General features: G+C 44.4%; 1 long non-coding RNA gene across 1 annotated transcript in view; it reads left to right on the top strand.

Annotated features, from left to right (window-relative positions):
- Gm33597 overlaps positions 1-14345 on the top strand; it is a 95029-nt gene extending 80684 nt beyond the window's left edge. The window contains exons 7-11 of the long non-coding RNA XR_390690.3: positions 3602-3772; positions 6382-6541; positions 6776-10164; positions 13611-13699; positions 14056-14345. This is a non-coding gene — a long non-coding RNA (predicted gene, 33597). The remainder of the gene's footprint in view (positions 1-3601; positions 3773-6381; positions 6542-6775; positions 10165-13610; positions 13700-14055) is intronic.
- Positions 14346-14952: the final 607 nt, after the last annotated feature.

The following is a 14952-nucleotide window of genomic DNA, read 5'->3' as shown; positions in this document are numbered from 1 at the left end:
GAGTCTTCTGAGACTATAAGCCTAAATTAAGTACTTTTTTGTAAGTTGCCTTGGTCATAATGTCTTTGTCACAGCAATAGAAAAGCAACTAAGACAGTTGTTAACTTCAGAGTTTCTTCTAAGGCAAGCCTTTATCCCGATGAGTTACTCACTTGTTTTGCGTACCTGATGTTTGTTCCCACTGCTAAAGATTCAGTGGGGGAACAGAAGAGATATGAAGTATGCCATCACAGCCCTTTTAGACTTTAGCAGGTGCCAGAGAGAAAAGTCATCAAAGCCCACACAGAAGGTGGTTTTCCTTATGCTCCTTCATCTGCAGTATGTTTCTCAGTACAGTGACTTCCATTTCGCCCCTGCTTTCTCAAGAGCATAAAGCTTGTATGCATTGTAGCATATCAGTTCTCTATTGGAAAAAAATGCATGTGGACCAACAATGTGGGTGCCTGGATAAACCGCTTCACTTTGTTCCCCTGAGAAATTTGACGGTATTCCCTGGAGGACTCTCTAACTCACAATCCCCTCACCTCAGCGTCCTCAGTAGCTGGGACTTCAGATACACACCATGGTGTGCAATTTGGACTGGTCTTCCTCAGATGGAATAGTCAAAGAAAGCCTGCTATGGATGAAATTGAGAGGACCCAGCTGGGGATTTAAGAGAAAGCACATTCCAGAACGATGTCCTATAGAACTGCAGCCTCTGGGAGTAAGACACCTGTGCTAGGCTAGGTTCAATGGTTTGTTCTGTTTCATTTTGTCAACTTGACACAAACTAAGTCATCTGAGAAGAGGTAACCTTAGCTGACTGAGAAAGTGCCTCCATCAGACTGGCTTTAGGCAAGTCTGTAGGGCCGTTTCTTGATTAATGATTGATGTGGGAGGGCTCAGCACATTGTAGATGGTTCCACCCTGGGCAGGTGGTCCTGAGCTGTATGTATTTAAAAAAAGAAAAAAGAAAAGAAAACCGAGCAAGCAATAGGGAACATGCCAGTAAGCAACACTACCCCATGGTCTCAGCTTGACTTCCTGCCCTGAATTTCCTCAATGATGGGCTAAGATGTGTAAGCTAAATAAACCATTCCCTCCCTGAATTGTTTTTGGTCAGTGTGTTATCACAACAGAAAGCAAACGAAGTCCTCAATGTTTATGCAACTGGAGGGGGTTCAGGGTCAGGAAGCCGGGATCCAGATCTCCATCACTGAGCAGAGAGGTGCTGTGTACTGTGATCCAGTGGCGGCTTTTACCCTACCTGCAAAGTGAAGGAGCCAAAGGACTCGTAGAAAGTGGAGCAACGTGGTCAGATCTGGGTCTCCTTAAAAGATGACCTGTTTGGTATGAGGAGAATGGATAAAGGAGAATTCAAGCAGAAATGTGACTATTACACCTTGTGGGAAGTGATGGAGCATAGGCCAGAGGGGCAGTCACTGCGAGAAGGAGAGTCGCTTGGTTCTTAGTGGGGTTTGGTGACACTGAGGATATTGCTCTGGCTTCTTTTAAGTGGCAAATGTAACCGCCACTGAGGATAATGACGGAGTAATCAGATTCCCTTCACCAGAGGGAATGTTTGCAGAAAATTGGGCTGGTTAGCCAAGAAAATAGTAGAAGACTGTAGGCCTTTAATGAGAGACACTACAAATGCTGAATATCTTCTTCCTTCCTTCCTGCACTCTCTACATCCTTTATCCATGTTATATATATATATATATATATATATATATATATATATATATATATGTATGTATGTATGTATATATGTGTATGTATGTATATACATATATATAAAATTCTGAAACTTTTGTTTGAAGATACACTTCTCTCCAGAGGCAGATAATAAGCATCTTCCACAGCTATCGGGGCTTGCGGGGAGAGGACACTGGCCCAACTCTTCCTCCAAGCCTGGGACAACATTCCCAACTTCAATTCTCTCCTGCAGAGCCTTCCTGCCTGGAAGAGGCACCCGAGATGTTTAGTAGTCCCCCAACCTTAGCATGGGCTTTATATCTCCCTAACAATATACTGCCCATTTAAAGTACCATAAAACCCGACGGAGTGGGGACTACTGGTGGCTGTTTAGTATGCTTTAAAATTCTTTAATTTGCTGTACCACAATAACTTGCACTTTAATAAAAGCAATATCTCGTCTTAATAGCCACACAATAAAGAGTTATTTATATGAGTCACTGTGCAGGCCCTCGCCTTCCAGGTGTGCCCCAGATTTTCAGCACTCCAAGCGCTTTGCGGGGACTGGCGCTGCCTGATACAGCCTGTACAAGCAAGCCTCCTAAACCATCACTATTCTGCAATGTCACAGCTCCAGGGCCGCAGCCGGCCCCAGGCTCCCGGCCCCTACACCGCCCACTCACGCTGATTTATTTCAGTATTACATTTAATTGTTTCCTTCTTGTTGAAGCCCTAACATGCGATGCTTGTAAATCTGACCCAAATCCTCCATATGGCACTCTGGTTTTCCATTTTCAAATGCATTCGCCCTGGAATAATGACTGTGGTATAACTCAATTTGAGCTCTGCTGCTGGGGACTTTATTACATAATGCTTTCTAATTGACCCTCATAGTTTAATAAGACAGAACATTTCACCAGAACATTGACAAAAGTTATTAATTTTCACTTCAGCAGAGACCCATGTCCCAATTAAATCCCCTGATAATGCCTGACTGACTGACCTCATTATGGCTAATGCTTATTAGTCCTGCAGAGAGGACAGCATCACACACTGTTAAAATGCCTAAATGAGCACATACGACCATCCAACGTGATTACAATTTACATACATGACAAATTTTACTCCCCTCTGCCTTGTCTGGTGCAGTGAATGTGGCCTGCTGCTGTCACAGCACAAGATCAGCCATTGAGAGTTTGGGAGGTGCCATAAAAATGCCCTGGAGTGTGCTGAGGTCCACCCGGTGAAATGTTGTCTGTCTTTCTAGGAAACTATTCGAGTGTGGGCGTCTTTCTGTGAGGAGATTGCCTTGTGCCTGTTTTGCCTTTAATATGGAACAGCTCGTACCTGTTTGCTTGGTGGAAGTTTGTTTGTTTCCATGATGTCTTTCCCTAGTCTACTGAGAAGAAAAGAAAAAGGGGTAAAGAGATGAAGCAAAGATAAAAGCTGCCACTAGGACAAACCCTACCCTAGCTTCCTGTCAGTTGGCTCACTCCTTAAGCAGGTTGTTCTTCCTTGATATATATATATATATATATATATATATATATATTATATATGTGTGTGTGTACATATGTGTGTATGTGTGTCTATATATAGATGCATATATATATATGTCAATGAGAGAGGAGGGATATATTATATATTAATATATTTATATATAAATATATGATTACAAATCAGTTATATACAAATATAGAGCTAATATATCAATTCTATATAATTATATATTATAATACATAATATAGTCTAACACAATTATATATAATTATATGATAATAAATAATGTTATATTTATATAGATGAATATATGTGTATACAATATTCATATGCATACAAGTATGATACATATATGAATTTATTATGTTTATATACAATATTTAATATATATTATATCCCTCCTCTTTCATTTTATGTTTTACAGTGAACAGGATAATCACCACACCTGACTTGGCTGGGTCAGTTTCCACGGATGAACATTGTATATACCATCCCACCCACCAAGGACTAGAACCACAGACTCACCCTGAGGGAGAGGCAGCCTGCAGCCAATCGGAAGAAAAATGGATGTTTGCACACACTGGCAAGATTGAAGGTTTGTAGTGGCAAGAAAGCGAAAGTCACTCAGCCTTCCAGTGTGGAAGGAAGCACTCAGCTCTCTGTCTTTGTCTTCCTGGTCTACAGGCAAGGTTTGTTTCGTAGGTGGTCTGACCATGGCTCAGTCGGCCTTTGCTGTGTATCATAGTCATTCGCTCTGGCCTGGGTGATTTGACACATGCCAACAATCTAACAACGAGATCAAACTTCTCTGACTCACGCCAGTGTAACACGTAAAGTGTACTGACACCCAGGGAAGCATATTCTGAAAAGCAGGGTATCAGGTGGGAACCAGACACTGAAGCTGAGCAAGAGATAGCTTAAATCACAGGCTTCGGTTACCCACAAAGATGAAGCCCGAATCCCAGTAATGATAACCAGCTGGAAGCTGCAGTTCGCTGACGTTGCTGCCTCTCACTTTCCCCCTTTGGTACTCTAATATGGAAAGCAGGACTTCTGCAGGAAAAACAATAGTAATAATTGCACTAAAAAGAAAAATATAAACTAACCCTCCCGCGAGGATGGTTTAAATTACTCCAGGTTTTGTTGGGTCGTGCTTTCTGCAAGTATTTCCTTTGTGTTAGACGCTGTTCAGAGCACTGTAGTCTCTGAGCAAGTGCGAGCCTATTCTCTCACCTCAGCCACTGAACCAGACACAGGACCTCATGACGTTTGTGGTTTAACACGGTCTTGCATAAATGAATTGTATGTTTACAGCTGGATTAATTCTACTACTTATAAGGTTTTTGAGAACCTCCAAAGGGATAACTAACTACAATTATTGGTTTCATGGGTTAAAATAGTCCCAGAAGAGATTTGTAGAGGAGGTGACATTAAAATTGAATGCTGGATAGAAGGCAGAGGTGTAACGAGAGGAAGTAGAGAAAACACCCTTTCTTTCCCCCTATGCATCTGACTAGGAGCATCTAGCCCTACTATGTGCTGAATGCTCTTGAAGCTGTGTGCTTCTGGTACTAAAAAGTGACTCTTGGTAGTGATGTCTTCATCCCTGAGAAAAGGGTTCAAAGGATCGCCGTGACGCACCCGAGATGCTCATTGCTTGTATGTATAGTGAGTGACTGAAGGAATTGTGTACTGGTGAAAAGTGAACATGTTCACTCCAAAGAGAAGAACGATCTAAAGGAGGTGTGAACTGGGCTGGGGGGGGGGGGTTAAAGGGAGGGAGCGGAGGGTGCGCTTTGGTGTGCGTGGGAGGAGCAAAGCAAACATGGTAGGAGAGGAGGCTGCTAAGCCTTGCTTTGAGTTCTCAGACTTGACTCAGCATCTTCTCTCCTGAGGTCTCCTGCTGATGGTTCCAGGCAAGCCCACAGGAGCCAGTTGTGCCTAATTCCCATCATGCTTAGAGGCAGCATGCTAATTAGCCATGATGGGAGGAGTTATACTAGAAATTGGTAAACAAACCAAGACTCTTCTCTTCCATGCCTTCTAGTGGAGCCTGTAGATAAATATGAATTAACGCACAGTTTATGAACAAAAACTGATAGTCATAAAGCCATGTGTGGTGTTGTATACCCACGATTCCAGCACTTGACAGGCCAAAGCTATAGGAACAGAAGTTCAAAGCCAGCCTGTGCTGCATAGGGAGCCACTGGCTCGTGAAACAAACAAACAAACAAACAAACAAGAAACAAAAAAACTATGTGACACTAAGTAAAACCATTGATCTTTCTTAGAATCCTAGCAGATGCTTTTCCCACAATGCAAAGCCCTAGAAGAACTCTGGATGCCTGTATGCTTTCCCTGTGAGACCTCAGAGTATTATCCAACTGGGCTTTTACTCTTGGGCTGTCAGCACCAAGAAAGAGGGTCTCCTAACTCTACTGAGAAGGCTCGGAATTACTCAGCTTCCTGAAGTAACTGCTGGAAACCATTTACAGAAATTAAGAGAAGATAATCAGGCTGTGGTTCTCAGAGGCACATTACTCAAGTGACAAGATAGAAAAAGATCACTGTGTGTGTGTGTGTGTGTGTGTGTGTGTGTGTGTGTGTGTGTGTGTGTGTGTGAATGTATGTGTCTGTGTTTGTGTGTGTGTGTGTGTTGCAGGGTGTGTGTATATGTGTTTCTGTGTGTCTCCGTGTTTGTGTGTGTTGCAGAGTGTGTGTGTATGTGTGTGTTTCTATATGTGTGTATGTGTCTATGTGTGTCTCTCTCTCTGTTGTCTGTGTGTGTGTGTGTTAACAGGGTATGTGTGTGTGTGTGTCTGTGTTGTCTGTGTTTGTGTGTGTTACAGGATGTGTGTATATGTCTCTGTGGGTGTCTCTGTGGGTGTCTGTGTGTCTGTGTGTGTATGTTGCAGGGTGTGTCTGTCTCTGTGTGTGTCTGTTTATGTGTTTCTGTCTGTCTGTGTCTATGTGTGTATCTGTGTTTGTGTGTTACATGAATGTGAGTTATCTAGATCCCCATGGGTAGCATAGGAAGTAGGAAGTAGAGCTGTATTTGGTGAACTTTCAACTCCACAAACTTCCTTGGAGAATATGGCCTAGCTTACAGTAAGGTAGAATGAGCCCAGGCAGCCACACAGAGCCATTCAAAACAAGACCAACACGGTTCAAATTCAGTATTGCCACTCTCCATCTTTCTTGTAGGAAGAGCAGTCACAGGACGGGGTTCTGACAATGGATCAGCGCCATGTGCCCAGTGGAAGTTCTGCTTCCTGAAGGGAAAGTGTACAGGAGGCTGGGCTTTGCCCAGTGCACCCCCTTTCTTCCTGATGTGCGAGAGGAGCAACCATTCTGTGACCATGAGGTGAGAGGCACATAGATGATAGCACGTGTCAAGGATGATTGACAGGACAGAGAAGGAATGAGGGCCTTCTGGGGGCACCGTGGGGCTTCCATGTGGTTCTCCATCCTGTGTAACAGAAATTCTCACCATGTGAAATGAAGTCCAAACACTGGGTAAGCTACAGAAAGCTTCACCTTCCATTGTATCAGCTAAACATATTGTTCATTTGTTTTTGTTTTTAATTTTTTGAGACAGATCTCACTGTACAGCCCTGCATGTTCTGGAACTTACTATGTAGACCAGACTGTTCTCAAATTCAGAGAGATCTGCCTACTCTGCCTCCCATGTGCTTGGATTAAAGGTATGTATCACCAGGCTCCATGTGTATAACTGTTTATCTCCATGTATATATATTGCATGCCACTGAAGTGCCTGGTGCCCCTGGGGTCCAGAAAAGCACGTTAGGCCCCTTGGAACTGGAGTTACAAACAGCTGTTAACCATCTCTCCAGCCAGAGCTGATCTTTACTAGTCCAGTTACTGGTTAACAGACACAACATTCAGATTCCAGAGACCTGAAAGACAGCAGCAGCAGGTACGTGACAGGGGAGGGACAGCTCTCAGGAGAGCTGGAAACAAAATGTTAATAAAAGACAATCAAGAAATGTAAGTTTGCTTCTGAGACCAAGTGGCTAGAGAGGGCACAAAAGGCCCTGGGATTGGGGCAGGATGGAAAGAAGATATGCCAGGGACAGGAGCACAGCTTGTGGTGGGCAAAGTTTGAATGGGTTGGGCCTCTTAGGCACAGCCAGGAAAGGGGAACAGCTTGTAAGAGGATTCTAACAGCTCTGGACTACAGGTGGCAGTTTCCAGCAAAGACATGGGGTCTCCATAGGACAGGCTGAGATCACTGATGGAATTTTTTAAGTGTGAGGTGTGCCGTCCCAGGGGAATAAAATCTATGGCCCCTCCCTGGGTGACAGAAGTGGCTGACGATGGGCAGTATGGAGAGATGGATGAGGAGCAAGAGACTTCCCAGGGCCTGGAGCCCCCCAAGCCCAGAGCACAGACAGGTTTGAGAAGAAAAGGGCAGTTAAGAGTGCCAAACGCAATGGAGTTGTCAAAGAGGATGAGGAATGAAAATTAGCCTATGGATTTGGCAATTAGGATGTCAGTTTTTCTACTAAAACGACTCCCACTGAGGTCACTAATGAAGCCAGAGAAATAGAATGATTTGCCCAAAGTGGCATTGTTAGAAATGAGTCTATCGTTAGAAATCAAGGCTCCCGCCTCCCTGCTAAGTGCCCTTTCTCTTTCATTACACATACTTTTAGCCTGCTCCAAATCACGAAACCCGGCTGCTCATTTCGGAAGACCAGCTTTGGGGTCGTCTGCCATCAGATGCAAACAACTTCGAGCTGTCTTGATCGATAAGATGTCCCTAAATAAGTGTCATTTTGTTCCCAGATTAAAGCATCTCCTCCACAGATATTTGATGCTGCACAGAGGCGGGGAATGGAACCAAGGCGCGCATGTTGCCATGTCTTGCTTGCTAATCCAGCACACTGATACATCTCCTAGCCTGGGAGTGCTTTTTTTTTATCGGAGGAAACAAAGAACCTTTCCAGACACTCCTGAGGAGACTTGAACCTGGCCGTGGGTCTGTACCAATCACCACAGGGTACACAGCCTGGGCAGGTGACAGTCTAGACAGAAATTCTGATTCTGGGTCCATATCAAACCACTGAGCTTGATTTTTCTTGGGGGGGGTTGTTTTTGTTTTTGTTTTTGTTTTTGTTTTGAAAAGCCAGTCTCAGCTGCAGGGTAATCCATTTTGCAATTCTTAAAGTTGAGACTGAGCTTCATGTTCTCCCACAAAAACACAGGTCAGAAAGGTCAGAAATCGAGTGTCAAAGGTGTCACAATTGCAGTGTAGTTAACCTGCCTCCCCCCTAGATGTTCATACCCATCACTACCAAGGCTAGAGTACTGCATGCACTGACAGAAAGAAAAAAAAAACAAAAAGACTAAAAAACCCCTTTGTACTTGAGAACAGGAGAGTGAAACACAGAGACACCTCAGGGCTGTGAAACACTCCAGTAGCCACCTCCCGTCCCAGGCTGACAGGGGGTGAGTCAGCAGATCAGATACATTGCTGGCAGTTGGCAGAACATCCTGATAGATTGGCCATGGGCACTGAATAAAGGGTGTGAGTGTGAAGAGCCTGGGAAGACGACACTGTTGTGAGTTGCTATTTCTTCTCTTCAAACAAACTCTGTTGGTGTGTGCCCAGTACAGAAGCCACTACATATCTGGAGACAATTTTTTTTCTTAGTGGACAGGGTAGCCTGCACTTCTGACTGAGGCAAGGAAGTAGCTACTATTTCCTACCTCTCAGAAGAGGGAACATAAAGAAGGAGATGAAGCCAAAATAAACAGATGGCTGGATCAGGTGGGGGATGCTGTCGTGAGGCACCACACAGGTATCTCAGACCCCAGGCAACCACACAGAGCCATTAAGAGGAGCCAAAACTCAGCAGAGAGTTCTAGAACCCCAGGAAACAGCGTGTGCCCTGCCTGAGGGAGGTCGCGTTGGAATTGTCACTGATCCAACGGTAGTGAAGTTTGCACAGAGCAGGGCAACCCAGCAAGCTAGCAATCCTGGACACCAGGAGGACTGGAAAGGAAGGGGAAAAAAGGGTAGAAGTGGGAAGAAGGGTGTGTTAGCTGAGGCAGCATAAATTAAGAGTCCCTAATGGCTGGATGGGTGGTGGCATAGCAGAGAGGGTTCTGTGCCCATTGACAGTTGGTTTCCACAATCACATCAGAGCCATTGAGGCAGCTCTTTGGACATTATTTACTGAGCACATTTGGGTGTTAGAGACCCACTTCTAGAAATCTCTGGTCCAGGGAAGAGATTATTTAGAAGAGAGAAATGTCACGATGACACGATAAATACGAACCATGTCCTGAAAGATGACTAGGCAGAGCTGCTAGACAGGGATTCCAAGAACACTTAAGTTGGATGGTGAAGCTCTAAATGCATTTACCAGATCAAGATGCAAAATTTGTATCATGAGCCTGTTGTTGGGTAAACTGGGTGGTTGTAGTTAAGACTCTGGCTGCAAAGCAGAGACGTTTAGTTAAAGCAGCAAAGCTTCAGGGCACATTACCAATAAAGTGCAGCAGATGATTTTACAGAAGAGTGAGAGGCTCTGAGAGTACCATTGGGCTCCCTGGAGACGGACGCTAGGAAATCACTAATGTCCCACATGGCACAAGGACTCTCCTCTTCTTGAGACAAGTCTCAACCTGTAACCTAAGATGGTCTGAATCTTACTGTGTAGTTCAGGTTCGCCACAAGCCCACAGCAAGTCTTCTGCTCCAGCTACTCAAGCGCTAGAGTTATAGGAAAGGAGCACCATCCTGGCTCTCGTCCCTTTCTTTCTGAAGTTCTGGCTTGCTCTGATATCAGCTTCAGGACTAGTTCTCTCTGACCTTCTGATTTAAGAGCCCGAAGATGCCTGGGTGTGCCTCAGCCCGTCTCTGTGTTCTGATCCCAAATTCTCAAGACAGATCACTGGATCCATGTCTATCAGGGCAACGATATCTAATCGGTAGATCGTTGGCTGTAGCTCAAGTGGGGTAAGTACAGATGGTTCATAATGTCATTCTTCAATGTGTGATAGAGTATGGGTAGAAAATGGAGACTGGCTTATTTGCTGCTGTGAGCTTCCTTCTGTGGTAGATCTTCATCATAAGTGCTCTGGATGGACTTGCAATGGCTTGATGATCCCATTGGCATTGGTATAAGCATTTAGCTCGCCATCAAAAATACTTTGATAAAAATTATCTTATTGTGGATCACTCTTCACAAGAATTTAAGCAATATTATTAAGGATTAATACTATAATCATGTATATTGTTGAACTCGCATAATATCTGGTAAATACATAACTGGATACAGGTTGGCGAACTGTTGAATCATCTGTCACCTTCATTCTCAATTTTCCATTCTACAACCATAAGCATGTTGAGAAACAGACATGCTGGGAGATGCTGTGTTGGCTGACAACTGATAGCATAGTATCTATAGTCTACTGCTCTATAATGAAGTTCAGAATCCAGAATCCAAATGGAGTCATAAGTCATGAGCATCGTGGGACAGCATCATTTCTGATTCAAGATCTTACAACACAAATGCCAATTTGGACTAAATGGCTTAACCAGTAGAAATATATTCCTCCTAGAGCTGGAGAAGTGGAGGTGCCAGCATGCCTGGTAGGAATCCACTTTCTGGCTTACACAGGCTAGTCTTCTGATGTTATCCCCTAATGGCAAAGAGCAGAGGGAGAGAGTGAACAAGCCCTCTAATGGCTTTTTATGAGGCCACTAACCCCATTCATGAGGGATCTATCCACATGATCAGTTATTTACCTCTTAATATCATCATACCAAGGCTTAGGGTTTTAAGATGCTAACCTGCAGATATAGGGTGCAAATAAAATCAATACAAAAACTATAAGCACACTTGAGTATGTCAGTTCAAACTCTCTTTACAGAAGGTATTCAGGAGCCCCCTGTGGAGACCTTATCACAGTGATAGATAGACTAAGTAGATGATTGTAGATGATTGTTATCTCGATGGCAAAGAGGCCAATAGAGCTTGAGTGTGCTCACCCAATCCACAGGGGCTGCTGTCTGAGAACAGAGAAGGGGAACTGCAAGCTACTGGAAAAGCAGGGCAGGGCACAGGCTGGAAAGACAGGGACTTCTTCCCAACTATGGTGTGGCTCTGAGACATTGAAATCTTCAGGCTGGGCCAGGGCAGGGCAGGTATCTGACAACTGTTAGGTGATGGACTCAAACAATGTGACAATGCCCAGCAGAGAAAGTGGCAGTGCCCAGCATTGACAACAGTGCCCAGTGAACACAGAGGCACCTGGAATATAAACCCTGGCTAAGGATCCTGGCAGGACACCACCATTACATTGACAGGTCATACTAGTTGTGCTAGTTATTTTTACGTCAATCTGATGCAAGCTATAGTCATCTGAGAGGAGGGAATCTCAACTGAGAAAATACCTTCATAAGATCAGGATGCAATCAAGTCTGTGGGGCATTTTCATAATTAGTAATTGATAGTGGGGACAGGGGTAAACCCATTGTGGGTGGGCCATTCCTGGGATGGTGGTTCTTGGTGCTATAAGAAAGCAACATTCCTCCATTGACTTCTGCCTCAGCTCCTGCAACCAGGTTCCTGCCTGTCCTGAGTTCTTTTCCTAACTGCCTTTATGATGAACTGTGATGTTGATGTGTAAGACAAATACATTCTTCCATCCCCAGGTTGCTTTGGTCATGGTCTTCCATCATAGCAATGATAACCATAACTAGGAACATAGTAGGAATACAGGCTTTATACCTTTGGGGTCCATTGACCCACCCATAGAAGTGCTTGAGAAGGGTTGACGTCTACCTGTAAATTATTTTACTTACACTGATAACAATTGAGATTGTGGAAACTTGGTGGCACCTAGCTCTCTATGTTTACTTATAGTCCAATGTCAGGAAGTACTGCTCAGCTTATGGACCACATTCTATTTCCATCCTTAAAACTCATATGCTGTATTCCTAACTCCTCATACCACAAAATGTTATAGTGTTTGGAGACAGAGCCCTTTAAGAGATGATGAAGTTAAAAAGAAAACTATAAGGAAGTGCAATGTGACTGATGTAAGAACAGAAAAAAAATGGGGCTTGGGGCATGGCTCTGTTGGTAATGTCTGCTTTGCAAGAATGACTTCAGCCCCCAGAACATATGCTAAGAGCTGAGTGTGGAGACTCCCTCTTGGAATCAGGCAGCCAGAGACAGGTGGCCCCAAGGACTCATTGACCAACCAACTAGTGTGACTGGTACCACTCCAGACCATTTACAGAGCCTGTCTTAAATAAGGTCAACAACATTTTACCATATTTGGCAAGCCATCAGAGGTTGAAAAGACTTACAGCCTTTTCACATGTCACCATCAAGGACAGCACATGATGGAAGTGTGCAAGGCTGGGCTATTAAAAGAAAACCACACGGATCTCATCCTCTCTGCATCCCTTCAGTCGCCCCAGGAAAGACAGAAGCTGCATCTTAAGGATTCTTTGAACAGCAGAAGGAATGAAACCTGGACTCTGCTTTAACAACTCAAAAACAAAACAATCAACTAAAACTGGATTAAAGACTCTAAGACTGGGAACTATGTGTGCATGTCTCCACACACATGTACCCCCTCTACATATGTACCCTGCCCCCCCCTCCGGAGAACTTGGGATGTTCCTGCATGGAGAAAGACTGAATGTGTGAAGGAGCAACAATGTGTGGGTAAGGAGAATGCTTACCCACAGGTCATGGACTCAGAACACAGAAAAGATCAGTTCTACTGGCATTCTAACTCCAAGCTCAAGGAGAGGGTAAACTTCTGTTCCTTGAACCACAGCTTAAATTCCTCAGCTACCCTTGTGGTATTTTGGTAGGACAATCCTGCCAAAGGAACAGATATCCCGAGACAGGCCCTCTTAGACGTACGCACAGAGAGAGGCTGTCACCAGAGGTAACAAAGTGCATCCCAGCAAGACAATCCAAGGGCACAAGAGCAGCTGCAGATGGAGAAGCATAGTCACAGAAATGTATAGAAACCACTCAAAGAATACATGTGCCCTAGCAACAAAGAGATAAAGTGTGGGAAATAAGCCAAAACACAGCTCTGAAAGGATGTGTAGTGGTCGGGAAAATAATCAAAACTAGGAAAGCGAGAAACTATGAAAAAAAAAAATCAAAGGCTGATTCGGCTAGAGAAATTATAGGACAGAGTTAAGAAAGTGCAAAAGCATGATAAGGAACTCAAAGGTGAGGAATGAAAGGGAGAGAGCCAGAGAGGCCAAGATAAATAATAAGGCAGTTTCCTAGCACAAAAGGAACAAGAGGTCACTGCAGGAGCCAATGGGGTCTCTAAAAGCTGCCAGAGGTAATTTATTGACAGAATATGAAGACATTGCTAAAAATATTAAAAGGCTTCCCCCCTCCTTTCCTCTCTTTTGCAAAGGGAGGTGGGGACATACGCTGGAGCAGACATCAATTTCCCAGGAGTGGAGAGAAGACATATTGAAAGAAATCAGGATCGTGTCAGCACAGGTGATCCAGAAATTAGGACATTAGAAAACCTGCCCAAAGTGTAAAGCCAGGCCACAGTCTCTTGAAATGAGGGTCCAGAGGCCACCAGGGGAGGGGGGTCTGAGCTAGTAGGAGCAGAAGGGTCCCGCAGACAAGCCAGAGTTGGAAGCACTCTCTGTAGATTTCTTACTTCATCTTGTAGGTAAGTTTCCATCTCTGGTCCAGGGAGAGGATTCAGGGTTTTGTCAGGCATTTATACCCCAGTACCGGTCGGTTGTGATTCTTGATTGGGGAGCCTGTTTACAAGATTCAGCATGACCCACGGTTTTTCTTTTTTTGTTGTTGTTTTTTTTTCTTCACTTTTTTTTCTTTCAAAGGGAGATTCCAGAGGCAGAAGTCTCGGGTTTCAGTTATAACAGCGACTCAGGAGCCTGTCTGTGACTTCAGGATATTGATCTGAAAACCATGCACAGCTCTGCACATGTTCAGAGAAGATGACATGGAATTGAAGTCTGAGGCAAGAGGGGAGATCTGAGAGAGTGTGTAACAGAAAGAGGGAAGCAAGCTTCTGACACAAAGGAAGTCTAAAAAAACAATATGTAAACTATACTGTGTTGTCAAACTTCTGCCTCTGGATGGTTTTATCAAGAGCATTTTCTTTTTAAAAGATACTATTGTTTATTTCTCAAATATATAAACATGTCTCTGTCTCCCTTTCTCTCTGTCCCTCTCTGTCTCTGTCTGTCTGTCTGTCTGTCTGTCTCTCTGTCTGTCTCTCTGTCTCTCTCTCTGTCTGTCTGTCTGTCTGTCTGTCTCTCTCTCTCTCTCTCTCTCTCTCTCTCTGTGTGTGTGTGTGTGTGTGTGTGTGTGTGTGTGTGTGTGTGTGTGCACGCCTGAGTGTTATGCACACATGGGTGCAGGTTCACGCAGAGGCCAGTTCAGGGAGTCAGATCCCCTGGAGCTGGAGTACTAGGCTGTTGTGAGCAGCTTGATCAGGCTCTGGGATGCTAGCTCAGGTCCTCTGTAAGAGCACCAAGTGCATTTAACCCCTGAGCCATCTCCCCAGCTCCTCAAAAGTACTTGCCAAAGCCGAGAATGTGGTTTTCTCTCCTGTCCCCCCGCTTGACTAGACTGTCAGAAACTGCCAAACAAGCCTGGCAAGAGAAAAAACAGAACATGCAATATCACAGGAGAGCAGAGCTGCTCTGAGAGAAGCCTGGAAGGGTGTTCCATTGCTTTATGAACGTAGGGGCCCTCTCCTCCCAGGGATTCTT

The sequence above is a fragment of the Mus musculus genome, chromosome 4, assembly GCF_000001635.26.
Source record: "Mus musculus strain C57BL/6J chromosome 4, GRCm38.p6 C57BL/6J".
NCBI lineage: Eukaryota > Metazoa > Chordata > Mammalia > Rodentia > Muridae > Mus > Mus musculus.
This window is presented reverse-complemented; position numbering and strand designations above follow the sequence as displayed.